Source organism: Octopus bimaculoides, chromosome 1 (genome assembly GCF_046866305.1).
Source record: "Octopus bimaculoides isolate indiv1 chromosome 1, ASM4686630v1, whole genome shotgun sequence".
Taxonomy (NCBI): Eukaryota; Metazoa; Mollusca; class Cephalopoda; order Octopoda; family Octopodidae; genus Octopus; species Octopus bimaculoides.
The window spans coordinates 187,600,444-187,617,176 of NC_142928.1; the positions used below are offsets into that span (position 1 = coordinate 187,600,444).

The 16,733-nt window shown below is 38.3% G+C and overlaps 1 long non-coding RNA gene across 8 annotated transcripts in view; it reads left to right on the forward strand.

The window, feature by feature from the left end:
• The window catches only part of LOC106879245 (uncharacterized), a 605,185-nt gene that overhangs the window by 144,090 nt on the left and 444,362 nt on the right, over positions 1 to 16,733 (forward strand). The gene's annotated exons all lie outside the window — the stretch shown is intronic.

Genomic DNA, 16,733 nt, shown 5'->3' on the forward strand with positions numbered 1-16,733 from the left:
CAACACACTTTATATCAATTATTGATTTGTTTTCACATGGGAAAACATTGCATATTTTTAGAGAACGACATCCAGATTTTTTTCCACATTCGTAGCAGCAAACATCTATGTACGCAGTTAACTGAGGCCTTAATTGTATTCAGTTCTCAGCTAATGCTATGGCATTCGAATCCTTTACAATTCACGTCAATCATTCCTTTCGAAATGCGATATATGTCACAATTCTCAATTTCAAATATTTCTCAGAAATTAAGATTTTTTTTTTATTCTAGTATAAAACATTATTAGTATTCTTATTTTCTTTTATGTCTTCAAATGGAAAAAAAAAGCGTTCAAATGAGAAATCACATTAGTAATTAACTACCTAATAAACACAGCAGAGAGATTGATTATTAGATACTCTACATGTAAACCTAAAATGAACTGTCGATAAATTAAGCGGCCTTCAACCATTGAGCTCAGTTAATATATATTGATTCTATCTGACACAAGAGTAAGTTTCCAAGCAGCTACTACGGTTGCTGTCTGCAGGATGTTGTCAGAAATCTCTCTTCCTAATTGATATATTGCAGGTGTCTATTTTTTTGTAACACAATTTTTTTTTTTTTTGTAACTGCGGGTGTATATTATAGATAGTTTACACTATATATATAATCAGTATTTATAGTTCATTTGTAAGTAGTGTAAATCGTAGTGAAATCTGACGTAATGTTTTGATGAGAAAATGTACTGTTAATTTGAAGAGACTTGTATTTCTTTCATGATAACGTTTAGGGTTATTTTATATAGAACAAATATATGAAATGTTTTTAAACACACTCTCACATCTCTGTAAAACTGATACAGAAGTGATATACAGGAGTGAGGCAGGTACGAGTTTACGTATATAGAAAGTCGCTCTTGCATATCATCACAGTATAAACACTGAGGAAGATACCGTGTTGAAGGACTTAAGACCGAATACCAGTCATTCGATCTAGTATCCGGGGCGTCACATCAATGATGGGAGCCGATGTGTTGTAGACCCGTCGAGAGATGGGCGCAAAACGGTGCGTATTCCTTCCTGATGGCCCGTGAAACCAATTGCGGAGCTTTTGTTTGACCGCAGTTGCAGAAGCAAGCTCTCTGAAAGTCTCGAACCAGTCTGAGTAAATTTATTATGTGTGTACGGAGCAATGGGAAAGTCAGTACATGCAACAAATATAAAGCATAACGTAAAGTAACTTGCCTAGTAGTTGTGAGTTCAATTGGTGTGTAAGTCTCTATATATTCCGGCTTGAAGTGAATGAGAGAGAGCAAGATCATAAGTAAATATCTAATAAGAAAATATTTCCTCTATGTACCATGGAAAGAGAATTATCTAAACCCGTGATTTTAGTAAGGATTTACTTCTATATCTTGAGGATGTTGCTGAATACGTCAGGCAGCAGAACAAGGGGGGAGTCTCCAACAGCCTACATGATTTGACGGTAAGCAAGCAAGATGAGAATAGTAGTAGGATTATATTAGTGTATAACGGAGTTACTAGGTTTGTTATAAATGTATATATATCTACCTATCTATCTATCTATCTATCTCTTTTTCTCTCTCTATCTCATTCTCTCTTTCTCTCTCTCTCTCTCTCCCTCTCTCTCTCTCTCTCTCTCTCTCTCTCTCTCTGTATATATATATATATATATATATATATATATATAGATTTAGGGAAAATAACCAATTTTCAAGAACTCATCGATGAAAATCCACTATCATATAGAAAAATTAATAATTAAAAGCACAATAAACGAGTATAATATAAAGTAAAGTAAATATCATAAGATAAATATAATAAATAATAATAATAATAATAATAATAATAATAATAATAATAATAATAATAATAATAATAATAATAATAATAATAATAATAATAAAACTATATATTCCCTAAAACTATATATTTTATATATACTTTATCTATAAGGCTCAATTTAATTTTAATTTTTTATAAATTGATTTTAATTGAGTTTTTTACCTGTAATTTTGGATTTTGTCCCTAATATTATTATATATATATATATATATATATATATATATATATATATATATATATATATATATACTTAATTTTTTCCCAAAAAATGTTATCAATGGCCAGCCATATTAAAAGACCTTCTAAGGTGATAATTATAAACAATTTTAGATAAAAAGAAAAAAATATTATAAATAAAAAGATTATAAAAAATTATAAATTAAAATATATATATATATATATATTCATAAATATATGGCGGCCGCCGGTATTCTACTCCGGGCTAGGTTAAACTGGCTCCGACCAAGAGTCCATTACGTCCCTCACGAATGCTGACCCCGACGGTCGGCCGCTGTCGAACCTCTTCCAGCAGCAGGCTAAGTTATGCTTCTACCTGCAGCCCAAGATGACCCTTTGTGTCTAATTGCGCGGACGCCATTGCTGTAGTCGCCTTTCGGTGAAAGGTTCTTTTCGGAGTTTCAGTGAGAACAAAAGTTCACATGTACTCTCCGGTCACATGCATTGTCGACCTCATTTCATTTGCTTAAGTATTGATCTACATAAACAACTTGGAACAGTCATCCACTCCCACCCCCCAAATAAACACCACCAAAGAAATGAAAATTAGAATCGAACGTATCACTTATAAGAAAATTAAAATGTGAAATTAATTTCCCCTATCTCCCTTATTTCCACTTTCTTTGCCTTTCGTACTCTTTCCGACTATGTTCGTCTTTCCATCCATCTTCCCTTTGTATCTATCTATTGATCGTTCTCTCTCTCTCTCTCTCTCTCTCTCTCTCCTTGTGTATATATATATATATATATATATATATATATATATATATATATATATATATATATATATATATATATATATATACATAGAGCGAGAGAGGGATAGATAGATAGATAGATAGATAGATAGATAGATAGATAGATAGATAGATAGATAGATGTGTGCGCGTGTGTGTGTTTTGTGTATACTTACACCGTGAGCCTCTGTGTGTACATAGGTGAATATAGTATATATGTATGTGTGTGTGAGAGAGTTTGTGTGTGTGCATGAATATGTGCAAATGTGTGCGTATTGTGTGTATATGTGCACATATCCTTTTTACAACATAAGTTGAGCTTCAAAATGCTCCCATCGATGACAGATAGAATACTCTCTCAGCTGGTTTCCACGCTACTTTGGCTCAGTATTTTCCATCTCGTTCTTACGATGGTACAAATTACAGACGACATAAACTTGTACAACCTTAGAAAGTAAGGGAGTGTATATAGCAGGTTTTTATACTGGGAGTATATGGTAAGACGAGGATTTTTGCTGAAGAGAAAGTCGTATATTTTCAACCGGAAATTCATATCCGGTATTTAAATCAACAGCGAACGTCATGAACGGGCCAAGCAGATTGAATATCGACTTAGTAGTTTCAATCATATAATCTGTACCTATATCATAAATCGATTATTAAGTCACAGAGCAGTTGATATCGGTAGTGATTAGATCCAAGTATCATAACCGATTTCTACAGTATGTTGAAGAGAAGACATGTTGGAGCGAAGAGCAATGTAGTACGCCGAATGAATGTGAAACCTGATAATGAAAATAGAGAAACACAGTTTTCTTCCAATCGTATTCGTTTATTCACATCCTTCTGCTTGTAAACTATAATTAAATATACTTACTTAACTATTATTGTTACACGTAGTACATAGATATCGATCTTAACTGTCAACTTGTAATGGAGGTAGCACTGAGACGTCATCAGCTTGCGTCATAAAATCACACCTTAAAAAACAGATGTGCGTTGAATGAAGACGTTTCCAGAACAGTGTCCCATTGTTGTGAAATTGCAATTATAAATATGAATAGGGAGGGAGGCAGTAACTATATCTATTGTCAACAGGCATCAATTAAGATTTACTGTCAACGAAGTGGAGGTCGGTTGGAACTTACCAAGAGAATACTTTTAATGGTGAAAAAGTAAAAAAACATAAAATGGAAAAAATAATGCATTAACGATGGAAATATACAACAGGGTGAATCATTAGGTGGTGTTTGTTGGATATATATATATATGTATGTGTATGTGTGTGTGTATGTATGTATGTATGTATGTATATATATGTATGTGTGTCTGTGTGTCTGTGTGTGTATATGCATATCACTATAAAAATATCAATACGTATATATATATATATATATATATATATATATATATAAGTATAAAAAATACGTGTGTGTGTCTGTTTGTGTGTTATTGAACTGCGACACTCTTGTAAAAAGGCAAATGGGGTTTATAAATAAAACGGCTGATGGTGATGATAATGAAGGCATTGACTCTTTTAACGACAATTAAATAGCGCGATGGTCATTTGAGATTTCTAAAGAAAAAAGTGTGCATCTATAAAAAGTTTATTAAAATGTAACGTTCAGATGTCTGGTCGATATTATTTTTATATTCAGGTTTGACATTTACTGTGGAGTATTGTACACCTCTGTTGTTTTATAGTTGCATATTGCTTTCCAACAGAACATGAATGATGTCGAGCAAATTGCAGGGTTCTGGGTATTCTTTTTATCATGCGAACAAAGGAAGAAATATGGCTGCAAACAGATCGTGAAATTGTTCGTAATTAAGCCATTTTAAGCTCACACAAGAACATACTACCAATTACAACCTTTTGTAATGAGGTAGGGATGTAAAATCTACAATTGCAAGTTCGTTATATATACAAAAACAGAAAGAAGTAAATTCTGACTAAATCATTCGAAATCAGGAGACAAATTAGTCACATCTTCAAAGGAACAACACTAATAATCAGGGAATAACTAAAAGTACAGGGAAGTTTTATAACCAATGTATTATTCTGATTTCGGTTGGGAATATGTTTGGGAAAATCAAAGAATACAAGACCTCTTATGTTCTTAGCGTGAAGTGTTAAAGAGAGATATTCTTTCTCGAAACTCAATGTCAATAATGTGGACGGTTTTATATCGCCATTTCTATGTTTCATCGCTGACATTAGAGACAAATGTCATATAATTGTCAGTTACAGCAGAGAACCTATAATGAAGTTCAACGTAAAATTATCTCTGCAATTAGATATTAATCTTATTTCAGTAAGAATATAAATAAGTCTACATCTGACCAAGGAGACAATGCTAAGTTTAATCACACTGACTACGGTACTGTTTCACTGACTACGGTACTGTTAGAAAAACGATCCATTTTGATCTTGCGCAAAATTATCAAGGAAGCGAAATACCATTTTATCTTTCATGTTTATTAATCTTCAAAGCCAATGTGTAACTTATGAGTTTCATTGCAGAAACTACTGGCCTACAGAGTGAAGACTGGAGTTTAATCTATGATTCTATTACCACCTTTTGTATTATAACTGGGAACGACTGCTTTTTATCTCTAAATACGAAATAAAATCGTCGTTGGTATAACTGTGTAGTTTGGATCCGGTTTCGATATCTCGGACTGTCACCAGGGAAACTGCCTTCAGTTGCACCCTCTTGTTGACCAAGGCAATGAAGAGAGTTTGCTGTATGTTCATATGTATTTATGTGTGTATATCTGCATATCTGTCTGTCTGTCGGTATGTATATCTATCTGTCTCTTTGTCTGTCTTTCTGTATGTACGTATGTATGTATGTATGTATGTATGTATCTATGTATGTATGTGTGTGTGTGTGTATTCTTGTTTTCTTCTGTTTTTAATTAGTTAAGTTCTTCCCCTGATGAAGCTGCTTTCTAACAAAGATAAAAATCTTCATCTGTGTAATGTAGATAACGAAAACAGGGTCAGATTTTAAATTTCCTTGATTATATGCGTAGTGGGAAAGGTTTATGGTATCATAACAGAGATGGTATTTAGAAAAACGACCCATTTTGATCTTGCGTAAAATTATCAAGGAAGCGAAATACCGTTTTATCTGTCATCATGTTTATTAATCTTCAAAGCCAATGTGTAATTTATGAGTTCCACTGCAGAAACGACTGGTTTACAGAGTGAAGTCTTGCATATTTTTACTGTTCCACTTAGAGACATGCGAGATAGTTGGGCGATTTCTTTTTCTGAAGCCTTCAAGCTTATTCAGACGTCAGCTAGAATTTTACTCGCAAAGCCAAGTACACGAATTATTATTGGCATAAACGTAAATTTGTAATCTGGGCGTAGAGGCTGGAGATTTCGAAGCAAATGTCCATAGCTATCCTTTTTCTGCTTGGTTTCAAAGAGATATTGACATCAGGAGGAATGTTGGTTTCTTTGATAGTACATACTTTTTCTCGTATGTCTCAAACAACAAAAATCTGGTTCATATATGTACGTATGTATGAATGAATGTATGTATTGTGAAATTCATATCGACTGGCTATTTATATTTATGCTGCTCACTTATTCCACCAGTGAGCAAACATACGCTTTTAAATTTTGTGTAAGAAAAGAACAACCTCATTAAACGAAGAGAAGAAGATGGTAGTTAGGTTGTTGTAAAAATCAGAATAAAAAGGGAATCTTTCTGAGAGAAATTTCATGAAATACTTTAAAAGTGAAAATAAAGACATTTAAAGATAATATGAGTAGTCCGGCACGAGAAGAAACCTTACAAGATGTAGGATGCCAAAGATAGAACAAATTGTACCAAATATTCAAATTAATTAAATTATGATGATAGAGTGTATAATAAAAGAATAGTGAAGAATGTAAGTGAAGACTGGATTAAATGCATTAAATGAAACGGTGAGTAAATACAGGTCAGTGATCGGTCAAGCGTAAAAATATACAGAGGAAATATTCAGCAGTTGGACAAATAGTCTGAATTGAAGGCTAAAAAGCTTTTAGTCATAAATTGTGGTGAAGTCTCGGTTGACGTTTTTGTGAAGAAATGTCCATATATGTGTTTGTTTTTGTGTCTGTGTTGTTTAATCATAGACATTTATATTAGTAAACTACTAACAATATCATGTTCTTCCAAAACATTAAAGTTAACGTTATGGATCAGTTCAATGTAAATATTAATAATCTAATTTATATAGTCTGGTAAAGTAAAATTTAAATAATTCGTGCATGTATGTCTGTATATGCGTACGTATACATCTATCTGTCCATCTATCTCTCTATACAAACATATATATACATACATATGTGTGAGAATGAAATTCTGCATGGCGCCTTGGGCAAATGTCTTCTACTATAGCCTGGTACTTATTTAATCGACCCCGAAAAGATGAAAAGCAAAGTCGACCTCAGCGGAATTTGAACTCAAAACATAACGGCAGACGAAATACCGCTAAGCATATCGCCCGGTGTGCTAACAATTCTGCCAGCTCACCGCCTCCGATATATGTATGTATGTATGTATGTATGTATGTATTTGTGTGTGTGTGTGTGTGTGTGTGTGTGTGTCCGCCATCGCTTGACCGATGTTGGTGTGTTTACGTCCCCGTCACCTAGCGGTTCGGCAAAAGTTGAGCGATAGAAAAAGTGCTAGGCTTACAAAGAATAAGTGCTGGGGTCGATTTATTTGACTAAAGATGGTGCTTCAGCATGGCCGCATGCAAATGACTGAAACAAGTAAAAGGGTATATGTATATGTGTGTTTGTGTGTGCATGAAATTATGTGTATGCATAAAATTGTGTGTATGTGTGTGCATATGTGTATGTGTGTGTGCATACTCCTACATGTATGCAGCTGTATGTATATACGCATGACGGGTAATAAACTTTACTTTAATTGCTGGCGTCACTAAGTACGGTGCAAATGCAATCAGCATAAGTTGCAAGAAATTAAGTTAAACGAACTGTAGAATACTTATAGTAAATTGCCGGCAAAATATATCAGTAGAAATCAATTATGCACCCTCAGAACAAACAAAACGAAAGTATAAAAGAAACTCAGTGTCAATGTAAACTAAATCTCCGTTATGATATCCTAAACACTTCCCACTACGCATATAATCAAGGAAAGAACGGTATTTTTATCTGAGAAAAACCTCATTGTTTTTTCTCTTTAAATGCCTTTTCTGACAATTTAGTCTGTTTCGCCAGAGATCTAAATACGATAAAAGATAATCATTTTCAATGTAATATTGAATGAGTTTTTCCTGTTTTCTCATATAAACTTCAGAACTCAATCTGACGTTGGTGGTTGAATAAACCCTCAGACGATACTTGGTCTCATCAATATACTTGGTACAAATTTTGCTATAAATTTAACTCAATTGTTGGTATTGAATTTATATATCTATCTATATGTATGTATATATGTTTCTTTGTTATTCTTAAACACGATTTATAACAACAGCCCCAGTTTATCAGACATACAGACACACATTTGAGGTGCTTGTATATGACTGTGCTGATATTGTGACTTTGTAGACCTAGAAATTCGACAAATAGATATCGATAACATAACTAACAGGCAGAAATCAATATCGTGGATGATGTGATAAGCAAAAATTGTTGAAAGTGATATTGTAGCGTTGCTACAGCCGAATGCCTGAAGCTAACAAAAAAAAATTGAGTGAACAGCTTTTGTTTTCACATTTCCTTCATATTAAGTAAGAACGTAAAATATGGAACTCTATGCAGAGATTCTCGTGGTAAACGAGCTTCAAACAAAGAACTACCGATATTTTCATACATCAGCTATCACACAGGATCAACATGAGTTGACATATAAGAGGATAACAGGGATGAATATAAGAGAGTGTCGTTCAATATCAGTGACATGTTCAACAAAGGTTATGTCAGTTGGTTAGAAAGTGACTTGATTTGGATATTGAACAAAAATAAACCATCGAAATTATTGTTATAATATTTATTACATAAAGAAATGTTTTCCATTATATATTTCCTTATGTTAAAGGGACAAACACAACTTCCGTTGACAGTTGTACTAGGCTGAAGAACAACCAGAAATAGAATTTACTGATAAATAAATCCAGTTACATGTCCGTATACATTTTTTGAATGTGCGTGTGAACCAATGCGAGAGTAAAATAACCATCGATCGCAACAAGCTTCACGTGACCGCCACTTGACGAAAATCTTTATCTTGCTAAGTTTAACGACAGTCGTTAATTGGCTGTTCGGTTTCAAAACCAATAATTACAAATTCATTTCTGATATTTTCTCGAAGAAGTTGAATGACTGCTGATCGAAATTCCTCATATATTCAGGTTTGACATCAAATCTATTTTTATAGAAGTATCTTGAAGAATAAATGATACAGAATTCTGTCCATTCCACTCTGTCAAGTGCACCAATTTAGAGAAGAAACAAGTCTACGTTTTGTGATAAGCATTCCAATTTGAAAGACTTTTCTACTTCAGAGATGTAAAATAGTTATTATCGAGTGTGGAAATAGTAACTTACATTCAACCTCACTAGAAGACTGCCTGTCGTCGAAATACGAACTTTCACAGATTGTAGAATTAATAAGAGACCGTAAGATTCATGGTCAAAAGATCATAGATTCGATTTCTAGTCCAACTGACGAGTTGTTTCCTTAAGCAAACCGTTTTTAATCTACACAGCCTCAGTCGACATAACTGGAAACGAGTACCGAGTCAAACACACATACACAAGGATGTGAGTGCATGTCTGTATGCATGCGTGTCTATGTTTGTTTTTATGTGTGCGTGCGCGTATTTGTGTGCGCGTGCGTATTTCTGTGCGTGTTTGTGAGTGTGTGATCGATAGAAGTGGGGAGAACTACAAGATTCTTGATGTGAAATTGTATTGAAACAAATCGTGTATCTGGAGAGAGTCATTACGCCAGTAAAAATGGTTTCAAATTTTGGCACGAAGCCAACATTTTCAGGGGAGAGTGTAAGTCTATAACAGTGAACCCAGTTCTCTGCTGGTATCTGTTTTATTGACCCCGAAAGGAAGAAAGGCAAAGTCAAACCTCGTGGAATTTGAACACAGAACGTAAAAATAGACGAAATGCCGCAAAACATTTAGCCCAGCATGCTAACCGTTCTGTTAGATCTACCCCTTCAATACACCTGTAAAAATAAACACTGACTCGTATAATTTCGTTCATTTATTTCTAGTCAAATGGTGCAGCTCTCTATCCTACCAGGTGGCACACACTTGATGTCCCGCTGGGTTAAAGCGCTGTTGTAACAAGGGTGCGTAAAGGGTCGAAAAATGATTAGCAAAAGTATTGGGTTGTCCGGAAAGTTCTTGCCGATTTTTAAAGGAAAGGAAAAGGTCAATAAATACTTGCCATTACATTTTTGATCAACCAAATATGAACCATTTTGTTGCACAATGCGTCTCCATCTTTCCTTTCACTTGAAAATAACCTCTTCCCAGAATTGAGGTGGTTTCATGGCAAATAAGTCGAAAGGTAAGCTACTATAAATTGGCACGAACTTTTCGGACAACCCAATATTTTACAGCTACCAAGTTACACTCACAGGCGAATGAAGCGTACGCTTTTATTTACTCTACATATAGTATTCAGGTTTGCATTTTTCCATTCACACAGTAAAGAAAAATACTTTATTCAATAATATAATTACTAGAGATCCATTTAAATCGTTACAATAATTGACCGTGCGTGTGAGATCAAAAGAAATTATTGTTAGCGTGTAATGATTTATAGAACACATTCATATGAATAAACATATTTCATGGTTGAAACGTATGTAATTCTTCGCCAGGGAAATTGTATCGTTTTCAATTCCAGTGGCAAATCATTGAGTTTTTTTTAAGATTTTTCTTTCGTTTTTGTTATATTTTCCTTTTACCACAGGTTCTATATTACATATACGTTTAATGCATCTAAATACTAATTTTTGCTTTACCCTCTTTCAATCTCTCACTTCACACACTTTCTGTCTCGCTATCTCTCATTTCACTTTTCTTTCTCTCTCTTTCTCTCTTCCCTTTATGTATCTCCCTTTTATCTGTGTGAATATGTGTATGTTTCTGTGTGTGTGTGTGTGTGTGTGCGTTCGTGTTTGTGGTTGTGTGCGTTTGTGTGCATGTGTGTTTGTGTGAGTGTGTGCGTGTGTGTGTGTGTGTGCGTGTGTGTGTGTGTGTGCGTGTGTGTGTGTGTGTGTGTGTGTGTGTGTGTGTGTGTGCACCTTTGTATATTTGTTTATGTATCAAGCCCTAGAAAAGGATTATTCACGCACCCGTGTGAATTTCTGTCTGACATGGGTAAGAATTGGCTTTCTATCTATCTATCTATCTATCTATCTATCTATCTATCTATCTATCTATCTATCTATCAATGTGTCTAGATAGGATAGTGTGTAGGACAAGAGATAGAGATAGTTTAGGATGTCCACAGTTCCACATAGTCAGCTACACGGATCACAAACTTGTGACGTGTACGCTAGACTTAGATAAGGCACATAGGCAGGGTCCCAGTTACTGGAAACTAAACGCGTCTTTCCCGTCGAGACAGGTTTTCAGAGACCGGATTAGCACGTTAGTAAAGAGGGCTTTGACGGGAGCCATCGTCAACAACAAATGGTGGTTTTCCCTCAAGAGAGCAGTAAGGGCGGAAGCAATAAGGTATAGCAGGGCACTAGCTGTAGAGAGGAACAGAGAAGAGGGGGAGCTAGTGATAAAGTTAGAAGAGGCATTGCGAAGTGGCATCGCATCCGACGTTTTAGCGGCGAGGTTGGCCCTCGACCAACACTTCAATGCTAAACACGAAGGGTGTGCTGTCAGGGCAAGGATGCGTGCTCTGGGGAATGAAGGTGTTGGAGCCGCACGAGAGGCCCGGGTGGCGGAGGCGCAGCGGGGTAACAGAGCCACCATCCGGTCTCTGGTAGACGAACAGGGGCGCGAATTGCTCGAGCCGAGCAAGATGTGCGAGGCGTTTCAGCGGCATTTTGCCCGACTGTTCGGGAGGAGTGGCGAGCGAGAAGGCAGGGTGGACTTTAGTGCCTACCTGCACAGCTTGCCACGACTCTCGGCAAGAGAGCCGGAGTGCTGCGAAGGGGTCATCACGGCGGAGGAGGTGAGGGACGCGATGGCGGGTTGCTCGACGGACAAATCTCCGGGTTTGGATGGTCTGCCCTACGAGCTTTACAACTGTATGCCAGACTTGATTGGAGAAGTCTTGGCGGTCGTGTACTGCAACTGGCAGCAGAACGGGAGCATTCCCGGTTTTGTGAGCCGAGGAGCGGTAACGCTGCTGAAGAAAGATCCAAACAAGGGGGACGCCATAGATAACTTTAGGCCCATCACTCTGCTCAATGCAGACATGAAAATTTTGGCCAAGGTGTTAGCCAAGCGGTTGGCGCTTGTCATCGAGAAACTGGTCGGCACGGAGAAGACGTGCGCCGTGCCGGGCCGAAGCATCCATGACAACCTCCACCTGATGCGCTACATCATAGAGAGGGTAGTTAAGGAACCTGGCATGGGTGGGGCCCTGATCAATTTGGATCAATCCAAAGCTTTCGATAGGGTAGACCATCGATACTTGGAGGCCGTCCTCGAAGCGGCCGGCTTCGGTCCCGTTTTCCGCGGCTGGATGGCTGCCTTGTACACAGGCATCCGTTCGGTTGTTCGTGTCAATGGACGTCTATCGGGACCCTTCGACATTGCACGTTCGGTTCGTCAGGGATGCCCCCTGTCGCCGCTCCTGTACGTATTGACTCTCGAGCCACTACTGCGGAAGCTGGCGACGCTGAGGGGCATCCCGCGAGAACTGGGGTGCGGGACGAGCGTGTCGGCATACGCGGACGACGTCACCGTCATAGCGTCTAGCCACGAGCACATTGAGCTTGTCGGCGAGACGATGAAAGACTACGAAGGGGTGACGGGAGCGAAAATCAACCGGGATAAGTCGGTGGGTTTGCTGCTCGGCACCTGGAGAAGCAAGCCCATACCGTCCGGCAGCGCCTCAGTAGTGGGACGCTGGACGGACGGTCCGGTCAAGTTGCTCGGAGTCTGGTTCGGTCCGGACCTGCAAACGGAGAAGAACTGGGACGAGATAATGAGTAGGGTGGCCACTCTCTGCCGGCAATGGTCCGAGAGGAAGCTGTCCCTAAAAGGTCGGGCGGAGGTGGCGAACGCGTACATCGCGTCCGTCATCGAATACCGCCTGACCGTCGTGCCTTGTCCCGATCGCGCCATCACCGAAATGGAGCGCATCCTCTTCCGCTTTTTGTGAAAAGGAAGCGTTCCGATGGTGAGGCGATCCGTTTGTTGCCAACACCCGCTGAAAGGGGGGCTGGGCATGCCGTGGTTGATGATGCGCAGACATGCGCTGAGACTGCGACATCTCCGGCTCTACGTAGACGACGGTGAGCAGGTGTGGTCGCCGTTTGTGCGACGCGCTTTCCCGCAGCTCGTCTCCATGACCGAGCTGCAGTCGTGGATCAAAAAGAGGCCGAGGAATGGCGAATGGCACCGTGAGTGTCGCGTTGCTCTGCAACAACTTTGCCGTCCCGGGTCGACCTTGAGCGGCTGCATCACAACGAAGTCATTCTATAGGGGATTAGTGGAGGGCAGGTACGACGACGATCTCGGGGCGAACCTGGGCGTCGACGAGGAATACCTGACCCGCCTGTTCAGGACGACTTTCGGGCCGGGACCTATGGACAACTTCCAGAGATCCTTGGCCTGGCAGTGTTACCGAGAGGCGCTACCCGTTCGGGATAAGCTCTATAGACACGGCTCGCGAAATGCGGGGCCGACCTGCCCGAGATGCGGTCAGAGCGATGAAACCGTTCTGCACGCACTCGTGCAGTGTCCAACCATTTCGGAGCTGTGGGCTTATGTCGAACGACTGCTGTCGCGTGTGGGACGAGTCGGTTTATCAACCGAGTCTATTGTCAATATCGTCACGCCTCCTTCCTTTAAACGGGAAGGAAGAGCTGTATTTATCGTACTTGTGGCTATGGCCAAAGAATGCATCTGGTGGACGCGTCTGAAAGGATTAGAGACAAATACTTTCCTCTCTGGTCAATCTCTCATCAACTTTTTCAAGTATCACTTGAAAAGGAAGGTGAGAGTAGAGAGGCAAGTGTTGTCTAGCAAATGTTTCGCAAAAAGATGGATACATGTAGCAAGAATGGCACGTATAAATGACGAAGCCACCTTGACCATGATTCTATAAAACGTTTTAAAATTTTGTAAACAGAGAGTTACTCACGTTTCTTGCTTAAATAAAAGAGATTTTATTTAACAAAGTGTGACGCTAAAGACCGAGGTTACCGTGGTCTTTTCGTAGGTTTTTCTTTCCACGGATAACCTCCCCATTTATTGGGAATTTTTTGTATTATTTCATATTTTTTGTAAATACCCCAAACGTTTTGCGATGTTTTTTTTTCATCGTTGTCCCCACTTTTGTTTTTTTTTTCTGCTTTGTTTTCGACCCCCTCGAAAAGAAAAACTCTACATTTGCATTTTGTCCCCTCTGTGTTGAGCCCTGTGTGGCTAATAAAGAAACCTATCTATCAATGTGTCTGTCTAGTTCTCTCTCTTTATTTATATATATATATATATATATATATATATATATATATATATTAAATATATACTTTTATAAAACAAATTTTACAAAATATATAGTATCTGTTAACAGTCTTAGCCAAAAACTCACAGTTGAGTTTTTGTATATATATATGTATACATGTCTCTTAAAGGATAGAGCTCAAAATCAATGCATTGAAGATACTTTATTGCAGCAACAATTATAATAACAGAAACAACCACAATAAGCCAAACCTATGCACATTTCAATAGGGTATCCCGGAAAAATAAACCACATCATAAGATGTCTCGTAAAATATTGTAACAAATTACAACATATTACAAATTTCTGGATACTCCATCTCATCAGGGTCGCATTATTGCCATCACCAATACTATTATTAGCAAAACACACACATCATCCAAGAGGGTGAAAGAATAATCGACGGCACGCAACCTACCATCGTTATTTTCTTACAGAATGTAAACAAACCAGTCAACCGAAATCCAGCGACGTACACCGCCCGGTTTACAGCGTAAAAATCCCTTGCCAAAAATTCATCCCCCATGTACATCAAGATTTCCTATCGGATCTTCCTATAACGATAGTGTATTAATTAATTCATTAATTATACCCGCCCACGCCCACGCACCGCACACCACCACCCACATGCCCACACCTACCCCACACACACATATACCTATACTTAGATACACACACCAATATATATTTATATGTATTTTTTATGTATAACCATACACTCAAACACATATACACACAAACACATATATACACTCACACATGCATGCATATACATATACACTCATACAGATACACATGCACCCACATAAACGCGCACAGATACACACATAGGCGTAGGAGTGGCTGTGTGGTAAGTAGCTTGCTTACCAACCACATGGTCCCGGGTTCAGTCCCACTGCGTGGCATCTTGGGCAAGTGTCTTCTACTATAGCCTCGGGCCGACCAAAGCCTTGTGAGTGGATTTGGTAGACGGAAACTGAAAGAAGCCCGTCGTATATATGTATATATATATGTATGTGTGTATGTGTCTGTATGTCTGTGTTTGTTCCCCCAACGTCGCTTGACAACCGATGCTGGTGTGTTTATGTCCCCGTAACTTAGCGGTTCGGCAAAAGAGACCGATAGAATAAGTACTAGGCTTCCAAAGAATAAGTCCTGGGGTCGATTTGCTCGACTAAAGGTGGTGCTCCAGCATGGCCACAGTCAAAAGACTGAAACAAGTAAAACAGTAAAACAGTAACACACACATTTACATATATACGCATACATACTCACATACACACATACGTACATATGTACATACACACATATAGCTATACCTCCATATATACATCGATACATATGCACATACACACACACAAGCTTATATATGTCTACATGTACACACATACACATACGTCTCCATACATACATATATACATATATACACACATACACTCTCACGTGTCTCCACATGTCTACCTACACCCATATACATATACACTCATATATTTGCGCCACAGACCTAATTCCAGTAAGATATATAGAGATGAATATACCTCTTCCTTAATTTCGAACTTGTGCCTATACACATTCCGGTAATTCCTATTTATAAAATGCATACGTATGTCTATACATATGTAGACATCTGTAAGCTTTAAACGTTATTTTATTAACTAGGTGACCCTTGGAAAAAAGTATGGAAAATAATTCCAAGTTACATAACGAACAAGTACTTTTACCCTTGTCGTACGGCATCGATTTGCCTACTAACAACCATTCAAGGGAGTAATCCTTTTTCTCATCTTTCAATTTCCAAACTATATTACTAAGCGCCGTACTATATTGCTTACTCCTATCTCTAAAGGAAGAGTAATGATTAGAAATTCGTTTCGAGACCTAACCCTAACCCTAACCCTAACCCTAACCCCGATATAACTCCAAATCTTCTTATCCGTTATAACATTACACCTATAGACAATGTTTTTAGTTTTAGCATTTGCACTAAGGAATCTTATTCTATTAGGGTTATCTTCAGATATTTCTATTAGTTTATTACCAAATCCACTCACAAGGCTTTGGTCGGCCCGAGGCTATAGTAGAAGACACTTGCCCAAGATGCCACGCAGTGGGACTGAACCCGGGACCATGTGGTTGGTAAGCAAGCTACTTACCACACAGCCACTCCTACGCCTATGTGTGTATCTGTGCGCGTTTATGTGGGTGCATGTG